Here is a 23,294-nt window from a genome sequence, read left to right on the forward strand (position 1 = left end):
TGTGGCCTGCGACTGACTGGTGACCAGTTCAGGGTGTAGTCTGCCTTTCACCTGACATTAGGTGGGATGCACTCCCGTGACCATTCTAAGGATGAGCGGCTTGGACAACAGATGGATGAATGTACCGTACCATATTAAAGTAGGTGTAGCACGGCAATTTCCACACCGTATATTTCAATCCAATTAACTTCTGGCTCATATTCACCTTGGTCACAGAAGCACAATTTATCCATGCATCAATTTTCTGAGCTGATTATCCTCACAAGGGTCGCGGGAGTGCTGGCGCTTATCCCAACTATCTTCAGGCAGGAGGCCTTGAACTGGTTGCCAGCCAATTGCAGGGCACATAGAAACAAATAACCATTTTCACTCACTGTCACAATTAAGGTTAATTTAGACTCTCCAATTAATGCATGCTTGAACGCAGGTACGGGAAGAACATGCAAACTCCACATTGACAGCCGTGGCATTTAAATCCCAGTCCACAGAACTGTGAGGATAACGTTCTCACCAGTCGGTCCACCGTGGCGTCAGCACAGTTTGTGTTGCTCTAAAAGTAAGCATTTTAGAAGGGGGAATTTCTATTTTTAAAGATCTTACGTTTGGGATAAGAAACAGTAGTCATAAACAAATGACACATGTAGCATGTATGGTTGCTTAATTTTCATCATAATCTTATATCTGCACAAATTTTTCAGGCACAGTTTATATTGTGTTTCAAGAGTGGTGTGCTTGGAAAATGGCTATCACTATCCTACAGTATTTCAAATCGTTAAAGGGTTTTGTATTGATTTGGTGCGCTACCATGAAATATAATACAATTTTCACTTTGCTACTCCCAGTCAACAGTATCTCTTTGACATTGCTCTGCTGTATGTACAGTGCAACTAACCTTGGTAATGGCTTTTATTTTACTTCCCTTTTCATTTGACAATCTATACAACACTTTCTTTAAATTGTCAAGGGAGTTATTACAGTTCACTCACATGCTCCTTATTCATCGTTTACTAATGTGCAAATCATCACAAATATCCGATTTTCTCAGAAGGATACAGAAAGGAAAATGAACCAACCATGCTCCAAAATAACCCCAGATGACCTGGATTTTCATCTGTGCAGAGGAAGCAAGCTACATTTTCTCTCGGGGGAATCAGATGAGGCTTTAAGTGATGTAGAGGCTTTAAATTAAATCTGATCCAACGAGTCACTTGGAAAAATGTGACAAATGGCTGTTTTTGACAGACTGGCCAGTGTTTTAATCTCATTTGATTAGTGTATGCGAGATCTGATTCCAGCCCTTGGAAATTAGTTAATTGTTACTGCACCATGTGGTGCCTACAAAAAGGAGTAAAATGCCACCAGAAAATATTTATAGAGCAGTTCAAAAGTATTGCAAGGGGATTGATGAAAATATGTAACAGCATAATTATGTACCAGATTCCCGAACAGGTGTCCTTTGATCATTGAGTAGACAAGGGATGGCCCATGAAAAATCTTCCTTTTTTTCTCAAGAATAGATGCCAGTGGCTCAATTTGTCCTGTCATTATTAAAGAAAGACCTTACAAAAAAAAGGTATTTGGTCAGCAGACATGTTGTCACGCAGCTTTGGGTGAAAGTAGGCTACACAGGGGATTATCATCTATTTTTTAATCTTTCTTTGGATACACATTCATTCATCTGAATTTGGGGATTTCCTTTAAACCTGCTCAAAAGCTGTCTCTTTATTGTAACAGTCTATTACAGTACAATGGAACCTTTAAAGCAGGGGTGCGCAAAGGTTTTTCCATTCAGGGGCCACATTGTTGTTAAACATTTGAAAAGTTGCAGGCAAATGTTTACAAAAGTGTTCAAAAATGATACCAGTCCAATGTGACTCACTAGATCAATCCACGTTTTCAGTATATTTTTTTTATTGCTACATGTCAAACAAGTTGCCAGTAGGTGCAGTAGATTCTCAAAAAGCCAACAAGACCCAGCATTCATGATATCCACACTCTTGAGGCTGTGCAATTGGGAAATTTGTTGAAAGAGGTGTGTTAAAAAAAAGTAGTGTGGCATTCAATCAGTGAGGTTATCAATTTTGTGAAAAACAGGTGTGAATCAAGTGGTTCCTATCCAAGGATGAAGCCAAGCACCTGTTGAACATAGATTTCTCCTTGAAAGCCGAGGGAAAATGAGTCGTTCAACACATTGTTCAGAAGAACCGTAAACTTTGATTAAAAGTTTGTTTGGAGAAGGGAAATCTTATAACTGGTGCAAAATATAGGCTCTTCAGGTAAAATAATCTCTAATATCTTAATAAAGAGCGTAAAACCCGAGACACGTGGCAGAAAATGGAAGACAACCATAGAAATGGATTGCAGAATAACCAGAATGGCAAAGGCTCAGCCAATGATGAGCTCCAGGATGAAAGACAGTCTGGAGTTATCTGTAAGTACTGAGACAGTGAGAAAGAAGACATCTATGTGAAGCCAATCTATTCACAAGAATCCCTTACAAAGTCCTCCTGTTTAAAACAAAAGGGCTTTTGCAGAAGAGGCTACAATTTTGCCAAAATACACATCAACTAGCCTCAAGAGAAATGGAGAAACATTTGGGGGATAGATGAGAGTATTTTTTTTTCTTTTTGGGTCCATAGAAAGCTTGGGATCATGGATCATCCATATGTCAAAATACTTGAAGAGGTCATGTTATGCTGAAGTGGACATGTTCTTGAAATGGGTGTTTCAACAAGTCAATGACCCCAAAAACACTGTTGAACATGCAAAGTCTTGATTCCAAACCAACAAAGTTAATGTCATGGAGTGGTCAGCCCAATCCCCAGACCTTAATCCAATTGAGAATTTGTGGCGCGACATCAAAAATGCTGTTTCTGTAGCAAAGCCAAGAAATGTAAATGAATTGTTCATGCCACACAGATGTGAAGAAATTTTATATATATATATATATATATATATATATATACACATACATATATATATATAATTGGTAAATCCTAGAAACAAAATGTTTGTACAAAACACTTTTGAAGTTGTGAAGTCAACGACACACTGTTATTTTTTTTTTTTACCACACCCCTCTCAATAAATTCCCCAATTGTACAGCCTTAAGAGTATCTATATCATGAATGCTGGGTCTTGTTGGTTTTCTGAGAATCTGTTGCACCTACTGGTAACTTGTTTGACATGTACCGTAATTTCCAGACTATATAGTGCACCTGATTATAAGACCACCCAGTACATTTTTAAAGGAAAAACCATTTTGTACATACATAAGCCACACCTGTCTGTAAGCCACATGCGCCCACATTGAAACATGAGATACTGACAAAGAAAGCTGGTACACAGAAAGAGTTTTCAGTTTTAATAATATACCTTATCTTTTCTTTCCAAACAGTGCATGTGACTCGGCAGTAACACAGCAGCAATATGGTCGTAACACAGCACTAACAGGGCTGAGTAAAAAAAAAAACATACCGGTAAAAGTCACTGACAGCCGTCTTCATTTACATGCAGCAGGTGTGTTTCCTTCTGTATCGGCCAGTTTGATTGCTTTTAACTTGAAAGCTGCCTCATATGCATTTCCATGTTGAGGGTCTGTTCATGCAAATTTTATTCTTGCACAAAGCGCAAAGTTACATTAAACTTGCGTCTTCCTCAAGACATATATTCCACGTGTCTCACTCTTACCTTTTCTGCTCGAGTTCCCGTGGCAGCCGTTAGAAGAAAGGCATAAATTAACATCATCATTGCATAAGATGCAAGGTTGAAAGCGTGTGAGAAAAGTTACGGCTTATAGTCTGGAATTTATGGTTGCAATAAAAATATACAGAAAATGTGGATTAATCTGGTTAGTCACAAATCACTGCTATTATTTTTATCATTACTGTACATGTTAAAATTAAACAACAGAAAGGCATTGTAGTATAAATAGATTTATTTATAATGAGAACTGTTATGTTGACCTTTTTTTTGCGAGTACATCAAATTCTGGTTTTGTTGTGGCAATTCTCAGTGCAGCAGCTGCCAAATGGCAGGAATATCACTGATCCACTGTATAAAAAAACAAGCATTAGGTTAACTGTACTTATTATTTGGTAATGTACACCACACAGGTTATAGTTATATCAACATGAACCAATAACTTAAATATTAGTGTTAAATCAGCAATTTAGTGCTGAATTGACGCGATGACACAGTACAGTAAGTACCTAAACACAAACAAGTGCACTGTTCACAATGCAGTTCTCTAAAGACTCTTGATTTAAGATAGACAGCAGAATGCCGATCGTGCTCAATGGTGGGAACTGTGTACACATATTTTTCCGTGCGTGTATGACAATGTGAAAGTAAGTGGGGGTTTGATACTGGGGGCATATATACACACATACCATTTCTCCCACCAAGGTAATTTTGATGTACAAAGCAAGAATATTTGACAAGATTACTCGTGCAGTTCAGTCACTCTGGGTGATGGAAGGCGGGGAGAACATTAAACCAGCTCACAGTACAGGCTACAATGAGGTTGAAAGTTATTTCTTCTCATTGTAAATATTAATCAAGCTAAGTAATGCAAATCCTTCAGTGAGACAGTCCTCAACGTTAATGACCGATTTATGGCAGCGCACGTCGGGATGACCCACAACACATTGCAAATTTAATACGCCAATAAAACTGTAGTTTATATTAAAGATGTTTAAAGAAACACTGTTTTAAAAAGGCAAATCCAAATAGTGTGGTCATAGTGAAATTGTGCATTACTTTACACTTTTATGACATTGCACCATCACTAAATTCAACTCCCAATCGCGTTTTTTCCCCTGTTCACATATTAGCAAGTCTTCTGACCTGTAAAATATTTGTGAATGGTTGAATTGACTTCAAATCATCAGCATGCAGTCTTGCTTTACTGAGAAATGTTAGGTTATAAGTAGCTACTCTTTGATAACTCCTCCGGGTTAATTAGGGTGATTCTTCTCCCTTTCTATTAAAGGCAGAAACACTGCTCAGCATTCACTGTTAGCATTTCCTATCTTTGGTCGACTACTAGTGGTTGAAGTGTTCAGAGTTAAAGCAGAGCCAAAGTCAATTCAATGTATCACTTGAACTACCACTTGGTGGAACCAGTGGACAAGACAGCACAACCTGGTGGAACTGTTTGGCATTTCAGAGAAGGTCCAATGAACATGGTCATTGGTTTGGTATGATTCGATACCCATCTTTGGACGATCGGGTATTGAAATGAAATTGGATGCGACCTGCAGGCCGTAGTTTGGCCACCCATGCGCTAAAGTCAAATCCAGTGGTGCCTCAGTTCTCGAACACAATCCGTTCTAGAAGGCTGGTTGAAAAACAAAATGTTCTAAAAGTGGAGCACGTTTTCTCATTACAATGAATGGAAAATGAAATGATGCGTTCCAAGCCTAAAAATTGTTGTTTTTAAGTGATTTCTTTTAGCTTTTCCTGATAATAACGTACACCAGATTCGTGTTCGGCTATCAAATCCTTCTTGAAGTCGATAGTTAGTTTTATGCACCACTTTCCTTTTTTCAGCACCAGCAGTTCCACTTGCCTTCTTTGGAGCCATGATCGGGGGTTAATGTTGCTCAATTTGAAGAAAATTTCACTACAGTACTGGGAAATGTCTGCGAGCAGAGGAGTGTGTTGTCATCTGGACAAATTGTCGTGGGTGAGCTGGTCGGGGTGTTCGAATACTGATTTTCCTATGAAAAGCAAAGCAAAATAATCTCAAAATTGTCGTTGGAAAACCCATTTGTACGAAAACCAAGATGTTCGAAAACTGAGGTACCACTGTACAGGGTTTCCTCGCTACTTCATGCTTCACTTTTTGTGGCTTCGCGATTTTTTTTAAACCAACCCGCCAACCCCCCCAAAAAAAAGAAACAGCCAGATTGACATATTGCGGGAAGACGCATTGATACAAGGCGGGTGATTGGTCCCCGGTGACCAATGAGAGCATGTGTGGATTTACCTTATGAGCTGATTGGCTGCGAATCATCGAAGGTTCACCCAACCACTTCCTTCCCACCGTTTCCTTTGTCATTGCATTCCACCAATTTCTATGCTGTCGTCTGTCTGCGCAATAACCTCTCGTGTTCACAATGCCGCCAAAGCGCCGTGCAATACGAAGGCTTCCTCTGAAGTGACCAAGAAGAAGAGAAGATGATAAACAAAGTGAAGACTATTTTACTTTTATTGCACTTCAATTATTTGCTTAAATATGACCTTATACATTTAAATCAACAGATAAACTGTTGCCCATTTGCTAATCAGACAATGTGTTGTGGAGCCGGTGGTTTTCCTAGATCTTTGTACGCAGAAAACTGGCTGGCGCCATACTCCTATGCCAGGCGTTCCTGTGGAGACGAACGACACCAGATAAGGAGCGGAAAGTTACCATCCTGGCGCAGGATCTGACTGCTGGGGGGCAGCCACTTTTACCATGGACCCATACATATAAAAACCTTGTGTTACTGGGCAGCTTTTGTCTTCTTCTTTGGCTATGCTGCTAGAAGACACACATCTCGTGTGCGGCAGATACCTAGATAAGACCCAGACGTCTGTACTGCACATTCCTTTGTAATAAATCCATTTGCTGTTAACTTTTTCTAATCATTGGTCATTTCTTCCTCATGAACATGCATAGGGTCCAAACTAGCAAATCTCTACAATTTGGTGACCCCGACCGTAAGTCGAGGGAGGTAGACAAGCGTTGGCCGTCGACAGATGACATAAAGAGAGAAATATGAGAAACACAGGAGTGTTATATGGACAAGTCGAGGGTGGTCGCTTGTGCTTCTGACTTCTCCAGGTCGCAGCCAAAACCAAAAGGTAAGCAGGAGCCTGTTTACTGTTGAATTATTGAACTGCCTAAATTTGAGAAGTCATTGGTATCAGATTGTTCATGCCTCATATGAGTTATTGAGAATAAGAGATAAAGAGAATAAGAGAATAGGAGAATAAGAGAATAACATAATAAGAGAATAAGAGATAAAGAGAATAAGAGAAGTTGTATATCCCGTCGTAGCTGACGTATACTGTAGACGTACAATTGCATGTGAGGTTCACCTGTTACACCTAAGGGGGATGGGATCCCTTAAAAACAGAGGGTTTGCCGTCGGTTTGAGCCTGGGACATCATAAGGTAGCGTACGAAAAAAACGAATAGTATAGGCTAATTTGTTGCACGATAGGAATTCGGTTGGGTTTAGTCGAAGAAGAGTGACCACTAAATTAAAGAAATAATCATGGATGTTGAATTTGATCATGAATGTGGTGAATATAATCCAACTAAAGATGAAATATACATTGAAATTGAGCAGCAAATTATGCTTAATGTTAACAAAAATAAAGAAGATAAAGAATGGAAGCGCGCATTAAAATAATAGCAAAAGCACAACTTGGGTAAAATTTGCGATTCAGAAAAACTGACGATGAAGTTATGGGACAATGACAGAGACTATGTAAATATAATATAAGTGTAAATGTGAGGGACTAAGAAAAGATGTGGGCGACATATTGGATGGAGGCTCATGGAACTTAGGGAGGTGAACAGAGAAAGGTGCACTGCGCATTTAATGATGGTGACGGTGACGGATGTTGGAACGGGACCAGGAAACTACCCGGTGCTGGTAAGGTGGCATGTGACGATAAGGGCATCAAGGAGCCCATGAGGAAAAGAAGATGGAGCTGAGAAAAGTTATATTTGATATGTGGACGCGAGTGAAGGACTGCAAAAATGAGAAAGGAGGCACGTCGAATACGCACTCACGAACGCGCCCTGTATCACACGTAAGTACACCACACGCACACACACACAGGGGAAGCAAGAGGCGCTGAAGGGGGGTTGGTGAAAACGGTCTTGTTGATTTGATGTGAAGCGTCCTCTCACATTGGATATAACACGATGACTATTATATTATTCTTATTATTATATTATATTATGGCAGCATGGTGGCGCAGTTGGTAACGCTTTGGCCTCACACTTCTGAGGTCCCGGGTTCAATCCCACCTGTGTGGAGTTTGCATGATCACTCCTGTTCAAGGTAAGCGCTACCTTCTTGTTTTTGTTGACACCTTTTCTGGATGCACTGAAGCCTACCCCTGAACTCGCGAAGATGCCATGTCGGTAATGAAAGCTTTGGTGAACCACTGGATTCCAACGTACGGATTCCCTGCTCTCATCCGCTTGGACAACGGTGCACATTTCACATCCACACACCTAGCTACTGTAGAGAAGTGGTTAGGGTTAACTCACAAGTTTGGTTGTGTTTATCATCCTGCCAGTCAAGGCTCAGTTGAACATATGAATCGCACATTGAAGGAAAAACTGGTTAAAATATGTACCTCTTCCAGCATGAATTGGGTTCAGGCTCTACCCCTTGCTCTAATGTCCGTGTTTCTGACCCTACTGGTTTCTCTCCTTCTGAACTTCTAACGCAAATCCCTACAAAAGTTATCTCATATTTGCTTTCTTATTTTGCTTAAACAATGTGATGCAATGAAGAAAGGCACATTATGTGGGACAGAGAGGACGTCACAAAAGTGATCCAAAGGGGATGTCACAGGTTTGGGTCGGGAACATTCTGCGCTTTGTGCTCTATAGGAGAAGACATCATGTGTTGCTTATGATTGCTTTGTTTATCAAATTTTCTGTGTTTGTTACGTTGTGGACCACCCTAAGGAAATGAAAAGAAACATTCATGAAGATGTGGCCAGAACGAGCAGTAGATTGTAACTGTAACATTGTAACATTGTAACATTCTCCTCACGAGCAAAAGTTCCTCTTTTTTTCCTCTTTTCTTTTCTCTTTTCTGCCTTCCTTGAATATTGTACTTTAAATGTCCGAGGTTGAGTCAACCTGACAAGCACCTACAGCAGAAGGTTCTCCAAGTGAAGGATGTTCATTTCGTACTACAGTAAAAATTGTATTGTTTTACTGTTATTGTTGAACTAGACAATTTTACTGTTGTAATTTTTGTCTCAAGTATGCAAAGTATAAATGCTTTACTGTTGATATATTTTAAACAACACACACCCACACACACAAAAACAACTCCCCATCTCAAAGGTACATTGCAGCACCCCCAACTGAAGTCTCCGTGTGATGAATGGTAACTACACAGTAATATAATACAGTCTTTTATAATTTAAATTTACATCATAAGTTTATGATAGTGTATGTATCATATTTAAAAGGTTTTATAATTAAATATTTCACTAAATACCTCTTTTTGTCTCAAATATGCAAAATACAAATATTGTTTACATATTTTAAATGTTCTGGTACCCACATAAACACACACCCCGCGACTTCGGGGTTTGTCACTTTTCGTGGGTGGTTCTGGTCCCAACTAACTGCGAAAAATGAAGGATTACTGTTCCCCTATCGTTGTGCAAGTCATGACACAGTTTCTAAAATTACACATAATTTCCTTCAGCAGGTTTCAAAGGACTACATCTGTATTTTTTTTTTTTTTGCAACTCTTATTCCAAAAGATGGACAGCAGTAATGATAGATGTTAGCAAGACACTACTTTGCTACCTCTTGAGTGCTCATTAAATGATTGAGTCTGCATATGGAAGGAAATTAGTGCCACCAGGATTTTAATATGAAATGCCATAGAAAACAGGATTTGAATTTGTAATTTAAAGTGATCACATTTTGAGTAGTTGCTACAATTCGCTGTCTCAAATTCAACCGACTACAATTCGCTGTTTGAAATTCAACCGGCTACAATTCACCATCTGTGCCACCAGGCAGGGTTACTTCAGGTGAGAACCGAACAGCCAGCCAATCGCAGTTATGCTTTCTTAGTGACTTGTCATATACTAAGAAAGCTTAACTGGATTGGCTGACTGTTTGGTTCTGACCTGAAGTAACTCTGCCTGGTGGCACAGACGGTGAATTTCAGACAGCGAATTGAAGCCAGTTAAATTTCAGACAACAAACTGCAGCAACTATTCGAAATGTGGTCATTTTACATTTCAAATTCAAATCCTGTTTTCTTTGGCATTTCAAATTAAAATCCTGTTTTGTGAGGCATTTCAAATTGAAATCCTGGTGGCACGAATTTACTTCCATATCTGCATGTTATATGTTGTCTTTGGCTATTTGCAGCTTTTCTGCAACACAACTTAGTGTCATGATCCTGCCGCTCCAGCCCGGACTGTGCGGGTGCCCGCGCGGTCGCGCTAATTGGGAGGCACACACCTGCGCCTCATGATCGTGACCCTGACCGTCAACCCGTGTGTACCGACCTCTGCCTGTTCTCCGAGCGACCCTGTAAGCCTGACTCCTTTGACACTTCTGCCTTCCTTGATCAATCTCCCGTGCTCTCTACGCCCCACGTCTCTCGCTGCTGCACCTGACTGACTGCCCGATCCCCAACCTTCTAATAATAAACGTTTTTCCCCGAACTACCTTGCATCTTCCGTGTCCTCCTGTATTTGGGTCCTACCTCCGTTCTGATGGGTCATGACAGAACGATCTGGCCAAAACAGGACCCAGCAGGAAAGATCCGGCGTCGCCTGGACAGACGCAAGGTAGACCGTCTGCCGGAGGACCAAGCCTGTCCGATCCAGGTAGGCTCCATGACGTCCTCCGCTTCCGTGTCATATGCTCCGCCGGCGAGCTATGAATACGTCCCGACCACAACCCGTCCGGTGCAACATATTCTTCTGGACTCTGACTTTTCGGAAAATGAGGAGGACCTTGATTTGTATGACCGGCTGCCTGAGTGCGACTCCGATTATTTCGATGACGAATCTCTTCGCCCGATCTTCAATCCCGGTCAGTTTGTTTCACCTCCCCGCGTTTCAAGCACCCGAGCGTCTTTGTTCGGTTGGTCCGAGGACACCAACCCGTTTGTGGGAACCCACTTGGCCATCTACCCAGGACCTCCGCGTGGTGACCAGAGAACATGCCCAGGCCGGGCGCTCCCTTGTGCCTCCCGCTGCGCAGCAACAAAGACGCCGTCCTCGTCCTCCCACTCCTCGCCGGCAACGGTGAAACTGGCAGACCCGCAGCTGGTGGCGAGAGGTGGGAAGAGAAGCCGCCAAATCGCGAGGTGTTCTGCCGCGAAATGCGGGTGGAGATAGAGCGGCAGCGCGCTGAATTGGCGGCTCTCATGGCCATTGGCGAACCAGCCGAGCTACGTTGACGTCGCAACTGCGACGGACTCGCCACTGACTTTTGCTCATGCGGCAGTGGCAACAGATCCGCTGCCAACCCAAGCGCACGTTGCAGTTTCGACTGACTCGTTTCTGACTCATGCTCATGTGGCAGTTGGAAATGACCCGCTCCCGAGACACGCCCACGTGCCAGTTTCGACTGACTCTCTGCCTACTCTCGTTCACATCGCCGTGGAAACGGACCCTGCAAGCACACGTGATAGTGGGAACAGAGCCGCCTCCTCGCTATTCCCACGTAGCTGTGGGAACGGATCCGCCTCCTTGCCATTCCCACGTCGAAGTTTTGGCTGTTCCGAGGAGAGCTCAAGTGGCAGTGGAGACCGATCCGTCGCCGCCTCACGTTGCTGTCCAGGAGGTAGCGACGTCTCTGCAGCCGCTTCTCGTCCATGCGTCTCATCGGCGACCGGTCCGCGGTCGCCCCCCGTTCCTGCTCCCACGGCGACGGGCACGCCCATACGTTCCCGTCCAGGAGGTGGCGATGGTGCCGCCGCCTTCTCACGCTGCTGTCCAGGAGGAGGTGGCGATGTCGCCACCGCCTCACGTTGACGTCCAGGAGGTGGCGAGGATGCCGCCGCCTTATCATGTTGCTGTCCAGGAGGAGGTGGCGATGGTGGCGCTGCCGCCGCCTTCTCACGCTCTCGTCCAGGAGGAGGTGATGATGTCGTCGCCGCCGCCTCACGTTTCCGTCCAGGAGGTGGCGATGGCGCCGCTGCCTTCCAAGCCAAGCGCACATTGCAGTTTCAACTGACCTGTTTCTGACTCATGCTCACGGGGCAGTTGGAACCTACCCGCCACTACGCCACGCCCACGTTGCTGTATCAATGAATGCACTGCAAGCACACGTGACAGTGGGAAAGGATCCACCTCCTCGCCATTCCCATGTCGAAGTTTTGGCTGTTCCGAGCAGAGCTCAAGTGGCAGTGGAGACCGATCCGCCGCTGCCTCACGTTGCTGTCCAGGAGGTAGCGATGTCTCTGCAGCCGCTTCTCGTCCATGCCCAGGAGTACCAGTGGCAACCGGCCCGCGGCCACTCCTGCTTAGTTGGCTTCCGGTCTGCGGTCGCCCCCCGTTCCTGCTCCGACGACGACGGGCACGCCCATACGTTCCCATCCAGAAAATGGCGATGGTGCTGCCGCCTTCTCATGTTGCTGTCCAGGAGGAGGTGGTGATGTCGCCGCCGCCTCACGTTGCCGTCCAGGAGGTGGTGATGTCGCCGCCGCCACCTTCTGGCGTTGCTGTCCAGGAGGAGGAGGGATGTCGCCACTTTCTCACGTTGCCGTCCAAGAGGTGGCGATGGTCCCGCTGCCTTCTCACTTTCCCGTCCAGCAGGGGGTGGTGATGTCGCCGCCGCCTCACGTTGCCATCCAGGAGGTGGCGATGGCGCCGCTGCCTTCTCACGTTCCTGTCTAGGAGGAGGTGATGTCGCCGCCGCCTCACGTTGCCATCCAGGAGGTGGTGATGGTGTCGTTGCCTTCTCACGTTGCTGTCCAGGAGGAGGTGGCGAGGTCGCCGCCACCGCCTTCTCACGTTGCTGTCCAGGAGGAGGTGGCGATGCCGCCGCCTTCTCAAGTTCCCGTCCAGGAGGACCGGCTACTGTCATGATCCCCCAGCTCCAGCCCGGGCTGTGCTGGTGCCCGCGCGGTCACGCCAATTGGGAGGCACACACCTGCGCCTCATGCGGGCTGATTATCCCCTGTATATATAGGACGCAGTGACGACTGGTGCACCGCCAGATCGTTGAGCTTCATGCCCGTTCGAGTACTCCCGGATCCCTGATCGTCAACCCGTGTGGCCCGACCTCCGCCTGTTCTCCGACCGACCCCGTAAGCCTAACTCCTTTGACACTTCTGCCTTCCTTCATTGATCTCCCGTGTACTGACTCCTGCCTGCCCACTGACCTCCTCTCTACACCCCACGTCTCAACTACCGCTGCTGCACCTGACTGCCTGCCCGATCCCCGACCTTCTAATAATAAACGTTTTTCCCTGGACTACCTTTCATCTTCAGTGTCCTCCGACATTTGGGTCCTACCTCCGTTCCGATGGGTCGTGACAGTTAGTCTTGGAAAATATAACACATCCATCCATCTTGTACACTGCTTAACCTCATGAGAGTTGGGGGAGTGCCGGAGCCTATCCCAGCTGTCACCAGGCAGGAGGCAGAGTATATCCTGAAGTGGTTGCCAGATAATTGCAGGACACAGAGAAAAACAGCCGCACTCACAATCACAATTAAAAAAAAAATAGAAATTCTACACAGACAAGGCCAGGATTTGAACCCCGGTCCTTAGAACTGTGAGCTCTTCAGCTGTTGCACCACCGTGCTGGCCTAATATAGATATACAATATTTAATATTTTACAGCTTTAACTTCAATTTTCAAGGGATTGGTTGGATTCCATGGTAACACCTGAAAATAAATTATTCAATTTAGCTGAGATTCAGAGAAAGATTCAGAAAAGTTACTGCATATGTTTACAAATTTTTGGGCAGAGTAAGGGGAATTTTCTCTCTTTTTTGTATGTCACCATTGCCAAAGGAACATTCTGAAAAATGCTTGCTCATATGAGGTTTTCGTGGAAGAATTTGACTGAACCCCACAGAGGCTGTTTGGCCAACTCTGCATAATCTTCAATTTTCATTTCTTGTGAAAGCTACAGCTAGATCCCAATATTGTTGTGTAACAATATTTATATTCATTATTTACAAAAACATTTGCTTATACAGTAGCACAATTTTACAGTGTATAACATTGTTAAAACGTTCAGACTCTTGACGAGGCATTAAAATGCTGTGATGCCTCTGACAACCTAAGACATAAAATAGCCCACAGTTTGAAGGCTGCACAAAATGAATGAGGACTTTTGTATACGATTCATGTAGAATTCAATCTGTGCTATACTTAAGAGTGAAAATTCGGCTTATTGTTGGGGAGATGAGATGTAGTAATTACATTAACCCAGATAACTAATTATACTGTAAACTCCCTTTCCACTGCAAGATAATGATAATAGTCCTTAGAGATAATTATTAGGGCAGATGTGAATTGGCTCATGATTGAAGGGTTCATCAGCTCATGTCTTTGTATGAATAGCATGTTTTCCCTCTTACTCAAATGTACTTAAACTGGAGTACAAATATGGATAATCGGATTTCAAATTAAATTCGATAGTGTTATTTACATGAGCAAAAAGGTGAATTCTGTTCAGTGTACAAAAATCACACTGTGCACGCTCTATGGCCCTTTGAGTGAGTGAACGGATTAATGGAAAGAGACAAATGTTCATCCATGTGAAACAGCGGTGAATAAATACATTTCATTGAAAAATGACTGGTGGTGTTTCAAGTAGAATAAAGTGAGTACATGAATGATGCAGCCTTTCTTCAGCCAAGGTTTCTTAATGGAAATGGGCTTTTTCTTTAAAGGTCAAGTCTCATCACTATAAGCATACCAAAACAGATATTGTAATGAAAAATATATATAACATTATTCACTTCAATGTCCATATGAAACAAAATAAATATGAGCATAGAGTGTATCATCCATGTGGAAAGTTGCAGAAGTGTCATTCAACGACATCCAAGTGGTCGCCATACTGTGTGCATCCCAGTGTCGGTGACATCACCCCGGATATTCACCATTGAAAACACGCGCTGGACCCTATTATGGGAGACGAAAACGCCCCTTCTGACACGGAAGCTCTTTTCGAAGAAGAGAACATCACACAACCGAATGAAGTTACCGGGGCAATATTATCCTATTGTTTTGAGCCATATTCAGAAGATATGCGATCACGGCCAAACTGCCACCCCGTCCAATCCACGTCCGCGGCGGAGATGAGCCATCATGGCCCGGCGCCGCGACAAGCCACCCCAGCCGACAAGGCTGGCGGCCAGCTGCGACGAGCCACCCCATCTGACAAGGCCGGTCGGTGGCAGGCTCAGCCTTGCGGACAACGCCGGGAAGGGCGAGCCAGCCGTCGGCCTTGTCGCCCAGGGTGGCTCATTTTCGGCACAGACGTGCCTTATCATGGCGCCGAGCCGGGCCGCTTTACGGCGTTGTTCATTGCTACCGCCATCCGCAATGAACAACACCGCCGAGTCGGGGCGCTTTACTGTGTTGTCGTCGCACACGGCTGAGTGCGCCATTGTCGGCAGCGTTGTTCAGACCCGCCGCCATCTGCAAACCCGACGCGCAGCCTTCACTGAAGCCGTGACCGGCGGTCATCGCGCCTTGGCCGGGATGGCTTATTTTCGGCGCCGAGGTGGCTTATCACAGAGCCGAGCCGGGCTGCTTTACGACGTTGTTGTCGCACGCGGCTGAGTGCGCCATTATCGGAAGTGTTGTTCACAGCCGCTGCCGTCTGCGAGCCGATGCGGCAGCATTTGCTGGTAGGGCGATGCAGCAGCCTTCACCGGTGAGCCCGACAACGTCCGACGCGCACAGACACATTTATCACCCGTGCAATCAATTTTTCACAACGAACCGGGTCTCTTGCAAACTTATGAAGACGTAAATCCATCCTCCCGAGTTTTGAAGTAATGTCCAGCAATGCAGCGACCCGGCATTTTGGTTAATACGAAGGAACAACAAGTTATCTTCCCGGTGGTAAAACTAATAGAAACAAATGAGTCCACTTGAGGGTGGTCCTGCCATGTACGTCACTTCCTGGTTCTTCTCGAAAACAAATCCCTCGAGAGGATTTTCATGGTGGGAGTTGCAAAAAGCTGTATACGTCGTGTTTTGTGGTGAAAAAATGCATGGGTCAATGTCGGCTGCCGTTTCCTCATTAATAACATACTAAAAACCAGGCATTTCATGACAGTGGCCCCTTAAACACTCCAATCCAATTATAGCACATATTTTTGTAGTTATTTTTCTTACCTCATTAAATTTCAAAACAGTATAACGGTCTTATCAGTATGTGTATTTGTCTAATATAAATATGCATGTATACATATAGGGTGTCCCAAAAAAATTAAACACACTTTAAATAATGATATTTGTAAATTCTTTTACATGTTAAAAATGAAGGCGTAATGGTGGATCAGCTGTAAAGTGTTGGCCTCACAGTTCTGAGGTCCAGGGTTAGCTCCTGGCCTGTGTAGCATTTGTATGTTCTGCCTGTTGCCTACCATCGTTTTCTCCGGGCACTCCGGTTTCCTCCCACATCCGAAAAACATGCAACATTAATTGGGAACGTTAAATTTCCCCTCAGTGTGATTGTGAGTTTGTCTTGATGTGCCCTGCAATTGGCTGGCAACCAGCTCAGGCTGTAGCCCGCCTCGTGCCTATTGACAGCTAGGATGGCTCCAGCACTCCTGTCACCCTTGTAAGGATAAGCGGCTAAGAAAATGGATGGATGGATAGATACATCAGCAGACATACATATTTAAATTTTAGCAACCACACTGTTTTAAAACCGTGTTTGTTAAAACCTCATTTTTATTTCTTAATGGTGTGAAACAAGTAGCTACTTTGAATGAGTGCTCCCAGTGGGAATTTTCCACTGAGGGGTATAAATACAAATGACTCAGGCTGTTCTATTTTCAGTGGTATTTGTCTGAAATAGTCATTTGGTTTTATTTGTCATTCTGTCATCTTTTTCCATTTTTAACAACATCAATACTTGAGTCTATTGGTCTCTTTCCTGCTACATCTCTTTTTTGTCTGGTCTATGGATGAACCCACATGCGATTGGCCATTACTATTACTAGTACTACTACTGTAAAGCATGTAATGTTACACAGGTCAAAGTAAAAGTGCCCTATATACAGTATTTTGAATCATAACCTTTTTTGGCCATGGTGTGCATGCATGTGGGACTGGTTCCATGTCAAGACCGTGTCCCGCCTGTGAGTGGCCTCTAGTGAAATTTATCTATTGTGCTTTAGATTCAAAGAAATTATTCCTTACCTTTCCTAGTCTTAAAAACTGAATGAAGTGTAGAGCACCTGTTTTAATCACTTCTTACTTAGCTGTGATTGATTTGATTGACATCAAGATGTGACCAATCTCCAATGTGATTGGTCCAATGTTTCGGAGGGGAGCCATTTGCAAAGCTACTCAGCTCAGCTGTAAAAAAGTGAAAAATTTTCACTTTTGGTAATGATCAACAAGTTTAAAATGTTGAGAAAATGATGACTGATACAAGGTAAAATAGCCTGAAAGATGTCCTTGAACCACTATATATACATAATTTGTATTTGTATATAATTTACATATGCTGTATGTCACGACACGGTGGGGCAGCTGGAAAGCATTGGCCTCACAATTCTGAGGTCCCAGTTTTAATCCCGGACCCGCCTGTGTGGAGTTTGCACGTTTCCCTGTGCCTGTGTGGCTTTCTCCGGGCACTCTGGTTTCCTGACACATCCCAAAAACATGCAACATTTATTGGACACTCTCAATTGCCCCTAGGTGTGATTGTGAGTGCGGCTAATTGTCATGATTTGCCCTGCGGTTGGCTGGCATCCAGTTCGGGGTGTACCCTAACTCCTTCCCGGTCAGAGCTGGGATAGGCTCCAGCACTCCCCGCAACCCTTGTGAGCATCAGCAGCTAAGAAAATGGATGTATGCTGTATGTCTATTGGTGGTGGAGCAACTGATTAAATTGTTGACCTCACAGTTCTGAGGACCAGGGTTTAAATCCCGGCCCCACTTCTGTGGAGTTTACATGTTCTCCCCCTTTTGTTCTGGCACTCCTGTTTCCTCCCGCATCCCAAAATCATGTCTTATTTGGACTCTAAATTGCCCTTGTGAGTGCAAATGGTGGTATCTATGTCCCCCGCGATTGGCTGGGAACCAGTTGAGGGTGAACCCCAGCTGTCTTCTGCCCAATTATCGATTGGATCACCTATGAGTTCTAAATGAGGATTTTACATCTTGGACATCCCGTGACTTTTATAAGGAACACTTCCTATAAAGAGATATGTCACGTGTTTGTTCTTGTTACTTTGTTGTTCTTTGTTCTGAATGTCGTACCAGGGCAGCGCTGACTGCCGGAGAAAAATTCCTTGTGTGTGTTGAACTCATTCTGATGGGCACCAGCATTCCCGTGTGCCTGGTGAGGATAATAGGCTCAGAAAATGGATGTACTTACAGTATGTGTATTGTGTGAAGCATGCAATGTAGCAACTAATATATCCCACCCCTTCGCCCCCACCCCCATTCCACATCAGTGTGGCCCGAAAGAAACAAATGTACCACCTATGCCACAGGTGTCAAAGTAAAGGCCAGGGGGGTGATTTTAGGTGGCCTGTGGCAAAAAAAGACTTTGACACCCGTGGCCGATGCCATGGGCTGGCTCTGGTGGTATGTGATGTGATCTACCTAAATCCGTTTAATTTGTGTCATTTTACCAACTAATTCAGGGGTGCTCAGTGAGTCGACCAGTCAATTGTGTGGAAGTTTCGGTCAATCATGAGACTGCGTGCCAAAAAAAAAAAAAAAAAAACCTCAGCCTGATGTCTTTTTTTGGGAACATTTTAGTAGTATACGGAACTTTCTCTAACAACGACCTGCTGCCACACACTCTCCTGCCTAGTTTACACCGCCCCCCTCCGCTCTTAAAGGGGGTACATTCATAATTACAAATGTTACAATACTTACGCAGCCCATCAATGTGGTTTATAATGACAGCATCCTTATTTTGCCTCCCACTGCCGGTGCTTTAGTTAGCAACACAGTCTGGGAAACGTAGAGCAAAGATGAGCTAGACATGCTGAATATGTTTACTCTCGAGAATAATGGCAAAAGTAAAAAAAAGAAATGCTGCTGCTTTCAGATGCCATGACTGTCGGAGAATGAGAATAATAAAAGAAAAAGTTGTGAAACTGGACGCGGTTTTGTCTTTTTTTGAGTGAGAAAGGTCTAGTCTGAACCCAAAGCAGAAAATGCAGGATGAGATGGTGTGTAATGTTAAAATTCCACTTGATTCCCACTCTGTGATGGTGTCGATATCTGCCCTGCGACTGACTGGCGACCAGTTCAGGGTGTAGTGCGCCTTTCGCCCAAAGCTAGTTGGGATAAGCTCCAGCTTTTCCGTGACTCTTGTGAGGATAAGCGGCTTGGATAATGGATAGAATGGAAATATAGGAGGCAACATAACAACCTTAAAACTGTTTGAGAATATCATTCAGTTTTCAACACCCATTGCTAAAGATATTCTGCAAGCAATAATTCAGTTTTACACCAAGAAAAACAGATTGAGATATCATTGTGGATAGTTGGAAGTGGCCTTTAAAAGTATAGTTCATAATTGGGTTTGGTTAGAAATGTATTTTTTTGATTGTTGCAAAAACACAAATAAAATTTTTCTTAAAACTTTTATGATGGGAATGTAAATGCTGTAATCTGAATCTTTAAATGAGCCATGCGACTTTAATGGATGACACTAATGTGACCACAGTAAAGAGTGTAATGTCAGTAGATTACGAGAGGCTGGCTGCTTGAAAAGTAGATCTCGGGGTAAAAAAAATCTGGGCACCCCTGAGCTAATTTATTATCCATTTCTGTTTGATGAGAATGATGACAGTTTTATGTTATTGTTTTTTTTTTTTTTTTTTTAATCAGGATTCTTATTTCTGGTGTCCTTATATAATAACAATGAAAACACAAGGAATTCAGTGAGGCCAAATAACAGTCAGTTCCCACAGTGGTTCCTTATTAAACCATTTCTCAGCTATTCTCAGTCTGAATGCTCATTATGTCTGTGGTGCACATGTGTTTGTGTATATGTATTTGCATCTGTGTGAATGTGTGTTTGTGCATTTATAACATAGTGTGGTAATTTAAAAAAAAAAAAAAGCTTGATCGTGTGCCCTACTGTCCTGAAAGCAGCAGTGTAGAAATATATCTAACAATTTCCCCTGTGAGCGGCACGTTAGCTGACTACAAATTAGTTACCACATCTGCCTCACAGATACAGTACTGAGCCTTGCCTGTGTGGAGTTTCCATATTCTGTGTGTGCCTGCGTGGGTTTTCTCCGGACGCACTGATTTTCTCCCACATCCCAAAAAGCATGCATGGTAGGTTAATCGAAGTGTCTAAAATGTGAGTGTGAATGGTTGTTTAAACGTGATTGACTGGCAACAAGTTCAGTGTGTAGCCCACCTCTCACCCCTAATCAGCTGGGATAGGCTCCAGCACATCTGAAGGAGGATATGCAGTCAAATAAGGGATGGCTGGATGGATGGATGGACTCCTCCTGTTGACATGGCCTTAAGGTCACCTAGCAAAACGTGGTGTGGTGTGCTGAAATGTGTTTTGCCTATCCTCTGTGAGGTTTGGCTTTGGTTGACAACTGCTGGGGACAGAAATGTGTGCACAACATGTGAAACCATAAATATTGTGTCTTGGCCAACAATATCGCTTTGAGAACCCCTTGGGAGCCAATGGGATCCCAAAAAGCTTATGAATTCAGCTAAAGGCCCTACAACTCACTTTCCTGCACATAGCAAATGAGCACATTTTACCAATATCCCTGCAACTGCAACATTAGCAACAAATTTGCATGTGGAATGTAGACCCTCCTCAAAGGCCCATCATCGACATCCAGTCTGAAGAAGTCTGGATCAGATTATTTTGCCATTTAATATAGTTTCCCATTTTAGCATGTATAAAGAATTTTCTTTTTCTTATGTAAACAGAAAAAAATCAATGTACTCATACTGTTGAAAAAAAAAAAAACAATCACATGACTTCGCACTACTTTTTAGTGAATTATACATAGAAAGGATAGCTATTAAAATAAAGATGTGTATTCTGAACAAAGTGATTACACACTGAATCTGTTCAAATGATTCAACGTTCAATGATTTTGGGTCTTTTTTTTAGGGAATTTCTTTCAAAACCATCTTGGTTGGCTGGCTTTTGAGTTTGGAGCTTTAGGCACGGCAAATATTCAGGATTAGGATCCACACTCATATGCCCGTTAAGAATGATTGCGTTCAGGAAAGGCGCTTTGCTTTATTGAACACAGGGATTTATCTGATCCTCTCAGGGAGCTCAAATCGTTTAATGCTGCCTGGCATTCCCCCAAATGAATTCATGCAACGAGATATGGCAGAACCCATCCTACCGACCCCAAGAGAAGTGAAAAACAAATATATTTACATAAGTGAAGATGTTTATTGTGTTTTGTTATTGAGCTACTTGAGAGAAAGGTAACCTCATTGTTTATCTATGTACTGTAATTTCAGATAATAAAGGAGTTCAACAAGAAATGCTACAATATAATTATGTGGTATCTACTCATTCTTAGTTTGCATCCCCATTCACTCATCAAATCATTATTGTTGGTACATGTGCAGATGGATAACCAAGAGCTTCCAAAATATCCTCTCATAACAGTTTTCCCTTGACAACTAGGCTTGTTCTTGATAATGTCTACCTTCTCAAAGTCAGTGTATTAAATTGCTAGCGGACACGAAGGCTTTTAGAATAATGTAAAAGTAAGTGGTCAATCTGTGCTTTCTGTCTCTATCCCAGATTTCAGCTTCCATTAGTCCTTACTCTTATCATACTAAAGGACCATATATCACTAAGAGCATGCGCTTCACTTGGAGATCAGCTAGTATACTGTGCAGACCAAACACACCAAATGCTTTGGACTGGAACAAAAATGTAGGCAGCATGTTGGTCAACCAGTTAACACATGAGTCTCACAGTTATGAGGACTGAGGTCCAAATCCACACCCCGCCTGTGTGGACTTTTGATGTTTTCTCTGGGTACCCTGGTTTCCTGCCACATCACCAAAATAACATGGATGGTAAGTTAATTGGCGATTCTAAATTGCGGCTAGCTGTAAATATGACTGCAAACTTTATCTCTACCATGCGAATAGGTGGGGACCACCTCTCACCAAAAGATGATGTTCGTATTACTAGTAATTATTTCAACGTGTGTCATATTTAACCATCACAGTGATTATTAGTTTCTTTTTTTTTTATTTCAATGAAACTGAGACTTTAAATTGTGTGTATTATAGTGAGATATTTGGTTAGTAAAGCAAAATTATTCTTATTATTATCCATCCATCCGTTTTTTGAGCCGCTTACTCTCACTAGGGGTACGGAAGTGCTGGAGTAAATCCCAGCTGTCATCGGGTAGGAGGCGGGGTACACCTAGCCAATCACAGGGCACATTGAGACAAACAACATTCGCTGTCAAAATCACACCCAGGGAAAATTTAGAGGTCCCAATGAACGCATGTTTTTGGGATGTGGAAGGAAACTGGAGTGTGTAGAGAAAGTCCAACGCAGGCATGGGGAGAACATGCAATCGCCACACAGGCGACACCGGGATTTGAACGCCGAACCTCAGAACTGTGGGGCCAACCCTCTAAAGAGGCGCCACAGTGTCGGCAATTATCATTATTACTATCCATCCAGGAGCCGCTTAGCCTCACGAGGGTCACAGGGAGCCTATCCCAGTCAATCGACAGGAGGCGGGGGTACACCCTAAACTGGTTGCCAGCCAATCACAAGGCACATGGAGACAGACAGCCACACTCACAATCACACGAAGGGGCATTTTAGAGTATCCGATTAATGTTCCATGTTTTTGGGATGTGGGAGGAAACCAGAGTACCCGTAGAAAACCCACGCAGGCACGGGGAGAAAGTGCACACAGGTCGGTCCATGATTGATCCTAGGACCTCAGAACTTTTCCAGCTGTGACACCGTATTATTATTATCCATACATCCATCCATCCATTTTATACCGCTTTTCCAGGTCGGGTCGCGGGGGAAGTCGCTTCAACAGGAAAATCCAGACTTCCCTTTCCCCAGACACTTCTTCCAGCTCTTCCGGAGGGATCCCAAGGCGTTCCCAAGCCAGCCGAGAGACATAGGCTCTCCAGCGTGTCGTTGGTAATTCCCAGGGTCTCTTTCCGGTGGGACATGGCTGGAACACCTCACCAGGGCGTCATCCGGGAGGCATCCGAATTAGATGCCCCAGCCACCTTATCTGCCTCTTCTCAATGCAGAGGAGTAGCGGCTCGACACTGAGCCCCTCCCGGATGACCAAACTTCTCACCCTATCTCTAAGGGAGAGCACGGACACCCTGCGGAGGAAAC

The 23,294-nt window shown here is 43.8% G+C and overlaps 1 long non-coding RNA gene across 1 annotated transcript in view; it reads right to left on the reverse strand.

Annotated features, from left to right (window-relative positions):
• Window positions 1–3,983: 3,983 nt before the first annotated feature.
• LOC133503999 (uncharacterized) overlaps window positions 3,984–23,294 on the reverse strand; it is a 32,385-nt gene continuing 13,074 nt past the window's right edge. The window contains exons 2-3 of the long non-coding RNA XR_009795877.1: window positions 5,993–6,158; window positions 3,984–5,723 (exon numbers count right to left, since the gene is read on the reverse strand). This is a non-coding gene — a long non-coding RNA (uncharacterized LOC133503999). The remainder of the gene's footprint in view (window positions 5,724–5,992; window positions 6,159–23,294) is intronic.

The sequence above is a fragment of the Syngnathoides biaculeatus genome, chromosome 7 (assembly GCF_019802595.1).
Source record: "Syngnathoides biaculeatus isolate LvHL_M chromosome 7, ASM1980259v1, whole genome shotgun sequence".
NCBI lineage: Eukaryota > Metazoa > Chordata > Actinopteri > Syngnathiformes > Syngnathidae > Syngnathoides > Syngnathoides biaculeatus.